The 16004-nt window shown below is 43.1% G+C and overlaps 1 protein-coding gene across 3 annotated transcripts in view; it reads right to left on the bottom strand.

Moving 5' to 3' along the window:
• The window catches only part of LRRC56 (leucine rich repeat containing 56), a 125257-nt gene extending 109460 nt beyond the window's left edge, over positions 1-15797 (bottom strand). The window contains exons 1-3 of one of the 3 annotated variants that reach the window (XM_030560706.1): positions 15612-15797; positions 13148-13328; positions 7841-7915 (exon numbers count right to left, since the gene is read on the bottom strand). The gene's annotated coding sequence lies outside the window, so the exon portion shown is untranslated. The remainder of the gene's footprint in view (positions 1-7840; positions 7916-13147; positions 13329-15611) is intronic. The other 2 variants (XM_030560705.1, XM_030560707.1) reach the window with 2 other exon arrangements.
• Positions 15798-16004: the final 207 nt, after the last annotated feature.

The following is a 16004-nucleotide window of genomic DNA, read 5'->3' on the forward strand; positions in this document are numbered from 1 at the left end:
CCCTCCAAAACACTGCAAGCCAGATGATTGCCACCAAGAGGCAGGGGAGGGAGTGGGGAGGCACGCCGAGTCCTCGCTCCTCCTGCCTCCTCCTGCCTGGGACAATCAGTTGGCTTGCAGCGTTTAAGAGGCAGGAGAAGCAAGGCTCCTCCTTCCCCCCCTTTCCTCCTGCCCAGGCAATCAGCTGGCTTGCAGCGTTCAGGAGGCAGGGGAGGGAGGCGGAGCCTGCGTGCTGAGTCCTTGCTCCTCCCCCACTCCCTCCTTCCTCCAAAATGCCACAAGCAGCTGATTGCTGAGGGGCAGGAGGTGGGGGGGAAGAGGGGGAAGGCGCCGATCCACAGGGTCTGCCGACGGACGGGAAGCACTAGGGAGGATGGGGGAGGGAGGCTGCCAGCTGTGGAGAAAGCAGGCAGCCAGACAACGTAAGAGTGGAGCATTGCACAACTTTAAATGAGTATGTTCCCTAATTGATCAGCAACTTAACAATGAAACAATGTTAAGTGAGATGACTTTAAGTGAGGAGTTACTGTATGGCTGTTTTGTTAGATTATTTATAAAGGTTTATAGTTCCTTTTAATTCTAGCAAAGATATCACCATCAGGTGACAGGTCTGCCTACTGTATACATTCAGTATGTTTTTCTGGAGCTGTGTAGATTGAGAGTCCTGAATTATTGATGTGATCCATCACTGCAAAATGCAACCATGCTAATAGCAGGAGTGTGCAGACAATGGCACCAAGAGTTAACCCACTTACATAAAGAAATGATTTAACTCATCATTTCAGTCCATCGCTACATTTCAAAATGTCCTCCCATCTCTGGCACATGTGTTCATGCAGCACTTACTTAAGGTTTGACAAGCAGATCAATTTGTGGTTTAATATCTGAAGTGATGCTCTCAATTCTGTACTTCCTGCTATTGATCTGTTACTTATATCTACTGGAGTAGTAAAGAGAACAATATTTTCATTACAAATTGTCTGTGTTGAAACAGAGTTGTTGTCAGTAAATAATATCAATCTTCTAGGGTGCACTTCAACCATCTTAAAACTTCCTCAAGAGACAGAAATTTGAGGAATAATGTCCAAAATGAGAAATAAAAGACCGTGATGCAGGAATTCTAACGGTGAAGTACACTGCTCAAACAAAAATCCAGTTACTCCCAGAAATATGTGCTGGGATAGCTGGCAAAACTACCGCACCCACAGGAGGTATATGCAGTATATGGTAACAGAAGTTATTTTTTCCAGGTGAGAAGTAAGGGGGAAAAATTAAGCTAAAGAAAATGATGGAAAATCATGGACTCTATGATTTCTGTGAGCACATGCTCCTGTGCTACCTTGTGTACAGGTCAACTGTGGGAAGACAGTAGCCAGCAGCAACAGCAAAAGTCACTAAGCATCTTCCCTAGGGTTTCTTGTAACCCTATTGATATCCTAAAGCTTCCATAGGGTTCTCCTCTACTCTCAGGACAGACTGGCTGCTGAACTCCTTACACAGTTGCAGGCTCTACCATATCCTACACAACAACATTAAATTCTGAAACAGGTAAGGTAGCTCAAGTACAAAAAACAAAACAGGAAATCCACATTATGAGTAGTCCTCCTGACCTCAGAGGGAATACTCATCTGAATAAATGCCATATTAGAATACGCATCAGTGATTGCAGGATTGGGGGACACAGGTCTTTATTCAGCAACAGATTTAAGCGGATGGCTAACTGTAAGCACATGACTAGCCCCACTGAAGTCAATGGTTAGGGCAAGGGTAGGCAACCTATGGCACGCGTGCTGAAGGTGTACGTGAGCTGATTTTCAGTGGCACTCACACTGCCTGGGTCCTGGCCACCAGTCCGGGGGACTCTGCATTTTAATTTCATTTTAAATGAAGCTTTTTAAACATTTAAGAAACCTTATTTACTTTACATACAACAATAGTTTAGTTATATATTATAGACTTATAGAAAGAGACCTTCTAAAAACGTTAAACTGTATGACTGGCAAGCGAAACCTTACATTAAAGCAAATAAATGAAGACTCGGCACAGCACTTCTGAAAGGTTGCCGACCCCTTGGTTAGGGCATGGAGTCAGAAGTTCTAATCTCCCAGACACTTACTGAGTAGTCTCAACAAATCACATCACTGGCTGCATTTTAAAAAGGTGGTGATAATACTGACCCTACCTACATTCACTATAGGTGTGTTGTGAAGATCACTTGTACAAAACAATGAACATGTAAGGTTCTTCAGTATATAAGTGATAAAGATTATTATTAAAATTGCCCTTGGGACTATGTGGTTCTTAGAACTCCCTGTAGAACAGACTAATTAACTCTCTTCTGCCAATTTCTTCCTAGTAAATTGATGTGATTAGGTCCTGGCAAGTTGGTAAAGCTCCAAGACTTTGCTGTCTTTCTAAAAAAATTTATGAGAGAGTTAATGAGGCTGTAGTGCATTCTTCATTAAATATATATAAACATGCATTTCAGACATGGCAGTTACCAGAAGCATATGCCTCTACGTTAATTCCCACCCCACCCCTTTTTTATCTTGAAACCTGGGAAACACCCTTCGGTCTGTGCCTGGCCATTAGCACTTCTAAGCTCATACATCAACATATTAGCAAAAGCTCTTGTCCACATAATTTAAATAGGCTGTTGTTGTTTTTAAAAACATCTACACAGACTGATCCAGCTTTCTGCCAGGAAAATGTATAGATCTACATATTAAAGCTGTTCTACCAAATATAAACATAAATATAGCTGAATGCCCCAAATGTCCCAAGGGAAGACAGGGGACACAGCACACCGGGATTGGAAGTTTTACTATTTGTAAGTCCCTCAATGTCACTGTTGCTATCTTCTGTTGTAACTCCTCAGTATACATTGTGCTAGTGTCATCACATGAGCCACCAAATGCCACTGAAATCCTGAGACAGCTCTAAGTGACAAACTGAAATCTTTGGTTAGCTCTTAGTGCCTTCTGGACCAGTGAAATAGTCCCTATGGTTCTTATCTGAAGAATGGGAGCCAAAACCCCTCAGTTTCCATCTCTCTGCTGTCAGTCACATCCCTCCTTGTGCTTCTATTATTCCTTTCCCTCTCATCTCCTGGTTAAGCCTCTCTTCTCTCCTCTTCAGGCTCTTCCTTAGCTACCCAAGGAAGCAAAGAAATCAGTCAGCACCCCATAACAAGCACAGTCCTGCTCTCCTAGGCCAGCCACTGAAGAAGTAGCCTTATCTGCTTTTTGGCTGCTCATGACTTCAAAAAGTTACTCTGAGCAGAGGAGCGGTGCCAAGGTTTTTGGCGCCTTAGGTGGGGGTCCTTCCCCGCCCCCGGTCGTTGGCGGCAATGCTGCGGCGGGGGGGTCCTTCCGCGCTCCCGGTCTTCGGGGCACTTCAGCGGCGGGTCCCGGAGCGAGAAAAGGACCCGCCGCAGAATTGCCCCCGAAGACCCAGCGCGCAGAAGGACTCCCCGCTGCCAAATTGCCGCTGAAGACCCGGAGCACGGAAGGACTCCCCGCCACCAAGGGTGGCAAAATGCCGCCCCCCCCAAATCCTGGTGCCCCAGGAGACCGCCTAGGTTGCCTAAATGGAAGTGCCGGCCCTGCTGAGCAGCAATGAGTTTAATTTCAGGTACGGCACTGGAGTTCCACATTATCTTCTTCCTATGCTGCAGGTCTGAAAATTCTCTATAAAAAAACACACTGCTGTCTTCTCAATACATGGAACCACACCGAAGTATTGAATTTTTCCTGCAATCCATGATTATGTATTATTCATTTAATTGCAGAATCACAAGCCATGGCTGTGCTCCCAGCACTACCATCGTCACTAAATGAAAACAAAGAATTCTGTGTTTCCCAAGGATTCAACTCCAAGTTACGTTTAAAAGTCCTAAGGGAACGGTAAGTGCCCTTTCAAGAGTAATTCTGTGTAAGTGCACTGCAGATAACCTCTTCTGGAAAATGACTGTTTGGGCAGCTGGAATCTGCTATGATGTCATCAGGAAACTACCGTTACTTTAATCAATCCCTAAAGGGGAAAAACAATTCCCTGCAAAATTTATATAATATGCAGCTTCCTACACTACTCTATTTTAGCAGGTGTAATAAAAAAAAGTTTAAAATGTTTTTTATTTATAGCAGTCACCCTCAACAGCTTTTTACCTTGGATAGCTAGATGTTACTGCATTCATCTTTTGTTATTCTTAAGTACAGGGAAAGAAGTGACCACTGTAGTAATGCTATCTTGTTTTCAAAGACAAAATTGTAAAGGGCTAAGAGCAATCACCATATAAAGCATTAATAATCATTCCATTCACATAGTCCCTGACACGTCTCTTGTTTTCATAAAGGATCTGGACTATCAGGCCCCGATTCTCCTCTTGCCTACAGCATTGAAAACCCAGTGGCTTTAATGTAGTTATATCCAATTCACACAGGTGTAACTGAGATCGGAATCAGGCCCTCCTCACTCTACAACCATATGAAGGCTCGATTCCGCAAACCACTGAAGCACACACTTAACTTTAAACACAGTCCAACTGATATCAATGGGAGAATTTAGCCCACGCTTTAAATTAAGTATGTATCTAAGTACTTTGCTGAATTTGCGCTTCAATTCATTGGGCCAAATTCACTCATGGTGCAAAATCTGATTTGGCCCATTGTTTACATTCTTCCTGTGTGAATTTACTGCTTGTGAAAGTTGCCAAGTCCTCTATTTATCCACAGGACTGAGATAGCCACAGCAAAAGCTTCCTCACAGCATCTTAGCAGTGTGCATAAACCCTGACCTAGAGATACCACTGGGGTGAAACTTCCACTTAAATTCTAAGAACAGGCAGTAAGTGATACCTAACCTTTATGCCAGCCCTCTGTGTAGGGGTGAATTTCACCCTGAGTGAGAGGCGTGTTCAGTCTTCATGCTCATTCAGAGTGAAATTCATTTCTATGCAGCAGGCCCACACTATTAACCCAGATTGGATTTGAACCAGCAACTTGGAGGTGAAAGCTTTGTTTCATTTTCTCATAAATGTAATACAGATAAATAAAAAGCAGTGTATTTTAAAACCACAAGCTTATATTATATATAAATATAAAACAGAAGTTTGTGGCTTTTAAGTGCATATATAATGCAAAGCCTGCACACACACACACACAGCATGTATAAAGAGCAAGGTGTATAATACTTTGCCAGATCTCTGATGAAAGTGAGAAATTTTTATAATATGTGCTGGAAATGCCTCTACGTTAAATAATTCTGTGATTTGTTGCCAAATGTTGTTCTTTCTCCATTACATGTGCTATTAGCAATCAATGAAACAGCAAATCACAGTTGAATCAATTGGTATAGTTTTTATTGTTAGCAGCCTGTGGAGGCAGAATACTAGGTTATGCACTTCTATGTACAGCACAGAATGAATATAAGTCCACAATCTGTGATTACAAACCTCCAAAGTGGGGGTGCACAAACTACATCCCGCGGGCCAGATCCAACCCCTCAGGGCTTTGGATCTTGCCTGAGGGATTGCCACCCTCTGACACTGCATGCCCTGTGCCGCTCCTGGAAGTTGGTGGCACCATGTCCCTGCAGCCCCTGGGGTGGGGGGAAGGCAGAGGACTCCGCACACTGCCCTCACCTGTGGGTTCCGAACCCGAAGCTCCCATTGGCCACGGTTCTCTGCTTTGGAAGTGGCATATGGCCAGGGCAGGCAGGGGGTCTCCCTTAGCGGCGTGGCATCACTGTCATCCTGAGCCGTTCCAGGTAAGCGGCGCCAGGCGGGAGCCCACACCTCACACCCTTCCTGCACCCCACACCCCAACCCCCTGCCCTGATCCACCTCCTGCACCCCAAACTCTTGCTCTGAGCCCCCTGCCGCACTCCACACCCCTCCTGCACCCCAACCCCCTGCCCTGAGCCCTCAACCCCTAGCCCTGAGCCCCCTCCTGCACTCTGCATCCCTCCCTGAACAACAACAACCCCCTGCCCTGAGCCCCCTTGTACATCCCACATCCCTCTTCCACTCCAACCCCTTGTCCTGAGCCCCTTCCTACACACCACACCCCCTCCTACACCCCACACTCCCTCCTGAACTGCAACCCGCTGCCCCAGCCCCACATTCATGGCCCTGCATGCAATTTCCCCATCCAGATGTGGCCCTCAGGCCAAAAAGTTTGCCCACCCCTTCGCCAAAGGATACAGGGCTAGATTCACTGGCTGCTGTGGCACAAAGTGGCCAGAGTGTGCTGGTAGAGAATTACTCTCGCACAGGGAGACCCTCTGGTAGCAGAAATCTGGCAGAGGTGGCTCTGTTTGCTTCTGCACCAGCCTCTTCCCACACCTAATATAAGGAAAGGAGAGGGGCTTTCTGGGGGAATGATGTGGACAGCGGGGGTTGTGGTCGAACAGAGCTCTTCTATTTCTGATCCTTCACTGGTGTAAGACTTTACACTAGTGGTGGAGGTCAGCACTGCCCACCCCTTCCTGTTCCAATTTCCACCACACAACCAAGGATAGGGGAGCTATAATTGACTTCCCATGGCTGCTACCCTTCACTGCATCTGAGCACAGCTTGGATGTAGTGTTGAATCAGGGCCACAGTGTTTAAATTCTCCATATCATCATGGATTAATAGCTAAAATGCCAAGGTATACAGAAATTAAGACATCAGCTAATTGTGTTTATCATAAACACATGGTACCCTTACATGGAGGATACCCCAGGGATAGGGTGACCAGACAGCAAATGTGAAAAATCAGGACAGGGGATAATAGGAGCCTATATAAGAAAAAGACCCAAAAATCGTGACTGTCCCTATAAAATTGAGACATCTGGTCACCCTAACCAGGGAGCACAATATTGGGGAAATAATTAAAATTGCGGAGGAACCTTAATTTTATTTAAAGAAAAAAAAATAAAAAATAAAAAAAAAAGTTAGTATATCTAAACTTCAACCATAATTCCTCCCACACATCCCCAACATATAGGTATTAATTTCAGTCTTAACTTCAATTTAATGAAGTTTTTTGCCTGGGAGTACTTAATATCCTTCTTTTTACACCCCAGCTCCAAAATCCTCTCCAAGGGATGGAGTCTACTGATAATTGTACTCTCTTGAGCTGAGTAAAGATTTGATCTACAGTTCAGTATTCTGCAAGTTCTCTCCATTTACATTGGATCATCTGTGACATTTAAGGGACAATAACCCAAGTACTAATTTCGCAGTTACCGAATATTCTCAGGCTACTTTTATGTACTGAAATATTATTAAAGGTGCAGATGCACCCATCATGCTAAACACTTTCCAAGCCCAGAAGAAGACACAGCTCAACATTCAGTTTTAGGCCCTGATCCTACAAAGGCTTATTCACACACTTAACTTTACACACAGTGAGTAGTGAGACTATTCACTGTAAGTAAAGTTAAGCACGTGAGCAAAGTTTTGCCTAAATGTGGCCTTAATAATTTAGAATATAAAAAGCCATCCCTGTGAGTTTCCAATGCTTTATATTCCTTCTTCATAGCAACTCTATCAGAAAGAAGTCTGAAGGTCTCCCCGTTCCTAATCAGCCATGCCAAGTTAGCATAAAGTCTCATAGGTCTAACTGAAGTTGAAGTTAAAGTCGTCTCTGACCTCATTTCCACATAGACTTAGGAATTAGACTTGCTTTCGCTTAGAAGACTTAAAACACAAAATCCAAGATCTGAGACTCTGATGCTAGGACTGGACTGCAGAACTGAGACTGAATAGTGCTGAATGCAACAGAATACCATACCATTCCATTTCTATCCCTACTCCATGTTCAAATCTTTGTATACTGGCGAAAAGCAAAGTTACCTCCAGGGTTCTCTTCTCTTACATAGCAGATTTAACAACTGGGAACAAAAAAGTATTGCTTCCTCAGCATGTAGTCTGAAAAATAATATACAAAAATTATGATTTGCCCATATTCTAGAAAAGAAAGTAACATTTAAGAACATGTTTTAAAGCCCAATCCAGTGCCTAAAGAAATCAATGGGAAAGCCCTCACTGACTTCAGAAGGCATTGGACAAGGCTACTAGACATATATTTTATGTGTGCTAAGAATCAGAGCAAGATCACTCTCTAATTAAGGGAAACCTGTTTGTCAATTAATCTGTACTGATTCTACAGAATTCCACCAGTTGCTGCACTGAATATAAAGTTGTATATGGTTCAACAACAGACTGCTTGTAAAATGGTGAAGATTAAGGAACAGTACTTGCACCCATCAATTCAAACCCCAAATGTGACCTACTTTAAAACTGTTATATCCAGGCTGGGGATAATCCTCAAGTGAACAGTTTTCTTAAAAATATTTTGTCACTAAGAAATAAGAATAAACAGAGCTAATCCCAGACATGCCTTAATAATGGAGTGTTTTATAGCTATGCTTTATAGCTATGCTTTATTATTAATTATCTGTACTGCAATGGCACCTAGAAGCCAAGGCCCTATTGTACATCATACAAACATATAACAAAGAAGCAGTCCTTGCCCAAAAGATTTTACAGTCTATGGGAAGGCAGGGGAGAGCACAAAGTAACAGTGCACTTTAACCACAGAATCTTTCATTTCAAAGATTATCAGGTAGGAAAGAAGATTAAAACACCCTCACAGGAAATAACCATTACAAGAGAGACAAACCCACAGCTATATTTAAAAACATTCACATTTATTTGAGAATTATTTATATCAGGTGAGAAAATCAAAACTTGTCCATGTTTGAGCTATGCACCTGTTATATCAAAGTGGTTTCCTGCTCTTTCACTTGATATCAAGCTGATAACATGATCCTGACTATACCAACAAACCTTTGGTGATCCAGGAACAAATCCTGAACCGGTGACAATCGTCTGGAAAACCTACCTTCTCACTCAAAGTGAATGGAACTTGTAGCGTTATATGCTCATTAAAAAACAATAAATTAAGAAACCACAATGCCATTTTTACTATCTGTTTTCAGAGAGAACAGCACTTTAAATAATCTGATCTGAGAGAGAAAAAGAAGAGAGTTGGGAAGGTAAGAGTGTGAAAAGCAGATGGGCACAACAGTAAAACAAAAACCAACAATAAATCTCCATCTTTTGGCATTTGTGGGAGTGCTTTTCTGTCCCCAAAAGGGATATTAAGGTTTACAGCCCCACCATTTTACTCCCTCCTCCAGACCCAGAAGCTCAACATCCTTTATAACCAAAGGCAGTCTGGACTGTGCGTGGTAATTATAAAGCAATACAAAACACCCTCCCAATGCTAAGAGTATGTCTTCATTGCAGAGTTTGCTTTGGCTCTTACTTTGGTGTTGCTCAAACCCCTCACCCATCCACATACAAAACCCTCTCACCTGAGTTTAGTGGTATTTTAAACCTGGTAGGCTAAAACCCAAGTGCCATTTTAACTCAAGAGACTGGTAACTTGCCCACATTGCCGTGAGGACACAGACTAAATCACTTGAGGGCTGATAGTCCTCCCATGCCTTCCCACAATTCCCTTCCTGCCTATCCCCAACAAATGTGCCCACAAGGACAGACAAGTTTTCCAGTAATTTACTAGGAAAGAATTACAATGCAGCTTAATCTACTGCAGCACAAAGAATCCTGGGATATGCTCACAGAAATCCAAGGAACATAGAAGGGTGAGTGCAGCACCAGAGAGGACACAGTCACTCAGGTGTGGCTTTGCAGTGTGGCTGCCCACACCCAGGTGAGGTTTACGTGAGTGCCAGTCTGCGTAGTTAACTCCGCAGTGAAGGCATACCTTAAGTGTGCTGCCTTCAAAGCATTTTCTAGCATCCGCAGTTTGGGAATGGAACCCAGGTATCTCATATAACAATAGGGCAGTAACAAGGGGTCCAGTTAAAGGAGAGCTTTTTACAACTAGTGCCACATTGCATTTATACTAGGGCTGTCAATTAATCACAGTTAACTCACATGATTAACTCAAAAAATTAATCGTGATTAATTTCAGTTTTAATCACACTGATCAACAATAGAATACCAATTGAAATTTATTAAATATTTTTGGATGTTTTTCTACATTTTCTAATATATTGATTCCAATCACAACACAGAACACAAAGCGTACACTGCTCACTTTATATTACTATTTTTTACTATAAATATTTGCACTGTAAAAACGATGAACAAAAGAAACTATTTTTCAATTTACCTCATACAAGTACAACTTCCTCCCAAACCCTGCACCCCTAGCCCTGAGCCCCCTTCCACACCCTAAGTCCTAGCCAGACCCCACATCTCAATGGTTTTTTACATTTTTTTAAAATAAAGCGCTCTTATCCAAAGTGCTTTACAATAGTTATCTAACAGCATAAACAATATTTGGAAAGACCATTAAGTGGTCCTCCGAGACCTCAGTGATTTTCAAGTGGTGTGTGGAAAAATAAGTTAGATTACAAAAACAATCAAGGTACCTCACTTTATTTTCATTTACTTTCTATTACTTATAGGGGGAGGATGAAGAAAAAAAATGAAAAAAACGGGGGACGGGGGAGATGACAGAATGTTCTTTTTCTTGGCTGGGTCCCAAGGAGAGCCCCCAAAAATGAAGCTGAGCACAGGGCGCCACTAATTCTAAATCCGCTACTGAAGAGAGGTCATATGAATTGTGGCCATGACCACAAAAGGAGTCACTTTGAGTGTTGAGATTAGGACATAAAATGTCCTCATTTCCAGTACTGTGCTTACACCAAAGTTTTCTGGTAAAGAAAACCAGGTCTAGCAGAAGTTAAAGGAAAACATCAGGGAACAGAAAATGGCTCAGGTGCACATTTGGCTACAAAATGCTCCCAAAAAATTGGCAAAGGAAAACGGTTTAAATTTAAAGGAACACTGTCAAATCAATTTAGGTATTGTATACACAATAATCAAACAAAACGTTTCCATTTTCAATCCAAACACTACAGTATACTGGTATTGTATAAAAAGGAGGACATGAAATGGATTAGTAACCAACTATAAACAATAGTGAAATTGTCTAAGATCAATGTAATGCAAGAAATAAACCAGATATGCAGTGAAAAGTAAGCTACACTTTTAACATTCTTCCAGTTTTAATAACCTGAGATGTTAATAGTTATACAAGCAAAGCCATCTGTTTTTTTTAAATATCCATTTTTAATCAGACAGTGCCCTTTAAAAGAGCTTAGCTCCTGAGCCATGATTTTCCATTTTTAATGCAGTTCTATTAGCCTTTATGTGATACCTGCCATGGCAAATCAAATTCCAACTTGTATTATGGCAACTATGTGTAGCCTATGTCATATCAAATACTTCTTGGTGGATTTGTTACCGTGTTCTGTGAACATGTAATGGTAACAAAAACACTAACCAGACTCAGTTTTTCTAGCAAATTCAAGTCAGTTGAGTACTTCTAAATTCATGTTGGTGAGTTGCTCAAGGATGTTCTAACAAGAATACCATATCTATAATTCTCAGAAGTAAAAATCAAAACTGTTGGTGTCACTAAGCATAACCCTACGTAACTCGGGAGGGTGGAAGGCCACAAGAGTATGGAGCCTTCCTGGTTTTAGGCCTCAGCAGACAAGAGTCCCTCCATGTTTGAACTTTAATCGACCTAAAAGGCCAGGTGTAACAGCCGTTATCAGTTGCAACAGTTCTAACTGGTCTAAAGCAGAAATAATGAGGCCTGTGCACCTTTAGCAGAAGGACAAGATAACTTGCGGAAGGAAAACTTACTAACGAGCTGCCGCGGCCAAGATTACTTAATGCACCTGCGCTTACGTAATTGCTACAGGGGGAGAAAGGAGGAGGAGGGAGGGGAAAAGGGGGATTGCTAGTCAGTGAGAAAAGTTCTCATGGATATAAAGGAACAGACTGCTTGTTTTAGGTGTGCTTGATCTGAGTCAATCTCCCTGCACCGCTTTGAGATCTCAAATAAACTTGGTTTGCTTCTCCACCCTGGTTTGTTTACTGGCGCGGCACACCAGGCAACGGACCTCCCCGCTGTTGCTTGGCCTCAGGCAGTTATCTGCCAGCAACAAAACCTTTCACATTAATATGAAATATAGTAACTCCAAGCTGAGGAATTTTACTCATATAATTTTGTAGCATTAACAATTTTATACTATTGCAAGTTGAAAAGATTGGATGCTGTATTCTAGTTCTGTCCCAAAATATGTTGCAGTTAGACAATGGAACAAGTAGTTACCCACCCTGGAGAAGCCAAACTCACATCTGGTCAAAGGACAGCTTACATACTGAATCTGACCCACAGTGTCATGAAAGGCGGCTTGCTGACATCATAGACTTTTTTTTTATTCTTTCCACTGACACATGAACACTCCACCGAGGAAAGATACAGACCAAAAGATTTTGTTACAGATTCATTCAATAGGACACCAGATCCTTACACCAGAAACTGCTGTTCTCCCACTTCCTCCTACAGAGGAACATATGATCAGCAACTACTCCTCCAATATATAGGGGCAGCTCTAGCTTTTTTGCTGCCTCAAGGACAGCAGGCAGGCTGTCTTCAGCGGCGCGTCTGCAGGAAGTCCGCCAGTCCTGCGGCTTTGACATATCCACTGCTGAATTGCCACCAAATCCGCAGGACCAGCAGACCTCCCGCAGGCATACCGCTGAAGGCTGCCTGACTGCCGCCCTCGCAGCGACCAGCAGGGCGCCCCCCATGGCTTGACTACCTAGGCACGTGCTTGGAGCGCTGGTGCCCGGAGCTGCTGCTGCCAAGATGTCAGGGAATGCACACGTCAGTCTTCAGCAGCATGAATCTATGCAATCCTATCACTGAAGAATACACTTCACAGCCACCACACTTTATACCAGAGCCAGTGCTTAGGTCATTAGTTCTATACATTATTTGCTCTTCCTCTGTGACTTACTGGTAATAATGAATATTATCTAAAGCTAAAACACAGGGAGAGACCGCATCAGCAACGCTTTTAGATTACAACAATCCTGAACTTTGACATGACTGCACACTGCTTTCTTATCCAGGTACTTGATTAGAGGATGGAGGGTGGGAGAGAGAGAGAGAGAGTGTTATAGAAAAAGATTTTTAAAAATGCAGAAGCCTGAAACATAGTGGGTATTTTGTAATTTTTTAACAAACAAAGTAAAGTCATTCACCTCTAGCTTTTATCTTTCACCTTTTCTTTTCTATCCACCGTTGTTTTGCCTTCTTTTCATATCCATCTCCCACTCCTCTTATGGAAATTTTCTTTTACTAGTCACATTTTCATCCCTCTCCATTGGTCTTTTAATAGCAAATGGGCTTCTGGTGCAGTGTCTCATGTGCCTGCTCCATGTCCTATTAAAACAACATTAAGATGTTTGCCTTTAATAAAAAGAAAATAAAAAGGAAAGTGGACTCTAAAGGCTGGAGTATTCTGTAATAAATGGGAGAAAAATTGTTGCTTCATCAGCCACAACAGCAGAGGACTGTGCTCAATATATCATAAAAATATGACAGTACCTAATCGAATATAACTTAGAACAGCATAAAGAAATAAAGACTGAAGGCAGCTTCCAGAAGTAATCAGGACGAGGTAAAGGATTTAATAAAGTACAACTGATGGGCCTGGCAACAGTTATTTACTGAACACCAGAAACAATAGTTGTCTTTGTGGCCATAAGAAGCAAACTGACTCAATGTGGTAAGAAAAGTGTTTGTTTTAGTCTAGCATTGGACAAAAGGCTGAAGCCAACATTTACTGCATGTTCACTGCAGAAAGTATTGTCTGGAAAAAACTGTCAGAATGAGATGCAATAGATGTTTACATTAGAACAGTCACATTTGTTCTCATGAAGAAAACAACTAAAGTATTCAGGCAATTACTGCACAAAATAGGTACCCAGTATGGAGGCCTTCTGTATTACATAGAAGATTCATGGCTGAGTGCTGGCCATGTTCCCTGGAGCATGCACTCTCTAGTTGGAACTCAGGGGCACAATGTACCATCTTGCCTTGAACAGGCGGCATCCCACTCTCCCAATAGTGCATTGGGAGCATACTGCACCTGAATAAACTATGTCTCGATCCTGTAAAGTGATAAGCACATCCAGCATGGTGCTGAACTCCCAGGAAGGTCAATGGGTGTTGAGAATGCACAGCACCTATGCAGGATCAGGCTCCTAATGCGCTACAGGACCAGCATTTGCAATTACTAAATAAATAAATGTATTTATCTATTTCAGAAGCAGCCAAAAACTATGAATAATAAATTATTCCCATCTCTTAAAATAATCAGGGATAATTCTCTACATTTTGGGATTAGCCTGGGTTATTTATATGTCAATATGCCTCCTCTCAAAGCTCCAGAGACTTGTACAATTTAAATGTGCAATAAAAAAAAAACCCAAACAGATTGTCAACCCTGAAACAAGCAGAGAACATTAAATATTCTGTATAAAGGATTTTTCCCCCTCCAATATGGTAGATGCTCTAGTACAGGAACACAAACTGTCTTCAGTCTTAAAACCTTAGATTTTATTAGACAAATTCACCAAAAAAGATGTTTGCTTATTCTGAAAGGCTTGTCTAAATCAGTGTTCCCAGTCTTTTCAGATAATTGTATGAGTTTAACTGTACCAGTCAATGCCTGCTGCCTCCTGTTTAATTGGGCATATGTTACTAATAAATAATAATAATGAATAGTCCTTTACACTTCATAGCATTTCTATTCTCCAAGAACTACACAAACATTACATAACTTTCAGAACACCCCCATCAAGTAAGCAACTGTTATCACCCTCATATTATAGATCAGGAAAAAAAGGCACAAAAAAGAGGGATTTGTCTAGGGTCGCACAATAAACAGAGCCAGGATTAGAATCCAGGAGTTTCTGGCTCCCTGTCTGGTGTTCAAAATGCAATGTCTCAATATCACAGGATTGGAATTTTCAGGAACACAAACTTCACAGCAAATGGCTTGGAAAGCAAATAGCAGCCCGCAACATGTGCGGCACAGAGACATATCATTAAGATACAGGTAGTGGAAAGCTAAGAGTACCAGCAGGGCTACCATGGCTAAGATATTTATGCAGTCTCGTGGTCTGACACTATATAATGATCTTGCGCCAGGATGCAACACCCCAAAGACAGAACCATGTTTGCCCAGACTGGGAAACGACGTGGAGGTCACCCCTCAAAAGTGAGGAGAATCCCACAAACACCAGGTTGGGCTTCTGAGGGATAGCCGTGTTAGTCTGTATCAGCGAAAACAAGGAGGAGTCCTTGTGGCACTTTAGAGACTAACAAATTTATTTGGGCATCAGCTTTCATGGGCTAAGGTGGGTTATTGCCCATGAAAGCTGATGCCCAAATAAATGCATTAGTCTCTAAGATGGCACAAGGACTCCTCGCTGTTTTTACCAGGATGGGCAGCTCCTCTTCACGCCTAGGCACGAAGGGACTGAAGTATGGCAACACCCATCCCAGGGGCTGCTTGGGCAAGGGGGCGCGCTATGGGCACAGGAGAGGCAGTTCCGGCGGTTTCCCTTTTCTCCCGCCCTCGGGTAGCTGTGTCTCCCCCACAGCCTCTGGCACAAACATGCTCCCGGGGGCAGCCAGCCCCTGGGCTCGGACTCCTACCTGCTGCCAGCACAGGTGGAAGGAGCTCAGCACATCTTCCCCCGCCCCAGAGGGGAAAAGACTCAGCCTCTGCCCCCGCAGAGGTGAAGGAGCTGGGGGTGCCCCACGCAGGCCGACCCGCAGCCTTCCTGCTTCCCTCCGGGCTTCCAGGTTGGTGTGAGCAGCAGGCAGCGGCCAGGCCTCAGGTTGCCCTGGCAACTGGCTCATTTGAATTTGCTCATTAAATATTCATGACCTCTAGTCACTTGAGCCAGCCCCTCCCTCCAGGCAGCGAGGAGAGCTGTGGGCGCGCATTTCCCTCAGCCCCAGCCTGGGGGCGGTGGGTTCTGCCATGGCCGGTGTTGTCTCCTGCTGCCGCCTCTGCCTCTCGCAGGGCTGCCAGCTCCTTGGGAA

This window comes from Gopherus evgoodei, chromosome 4 (genome assembly GCF_007399415.2).
Source record: "Gopherus evgoodei ecotype Sinaloan lineage chromosome 4, rGopEvg1_v1.p, whole genome shotgun sequence".
NCBI classification, from domain to species: Eukaryota; Metazoa; Chordata; order Testudines; family Testudinidae; genus Gopherus; species Gopherus evgoodei.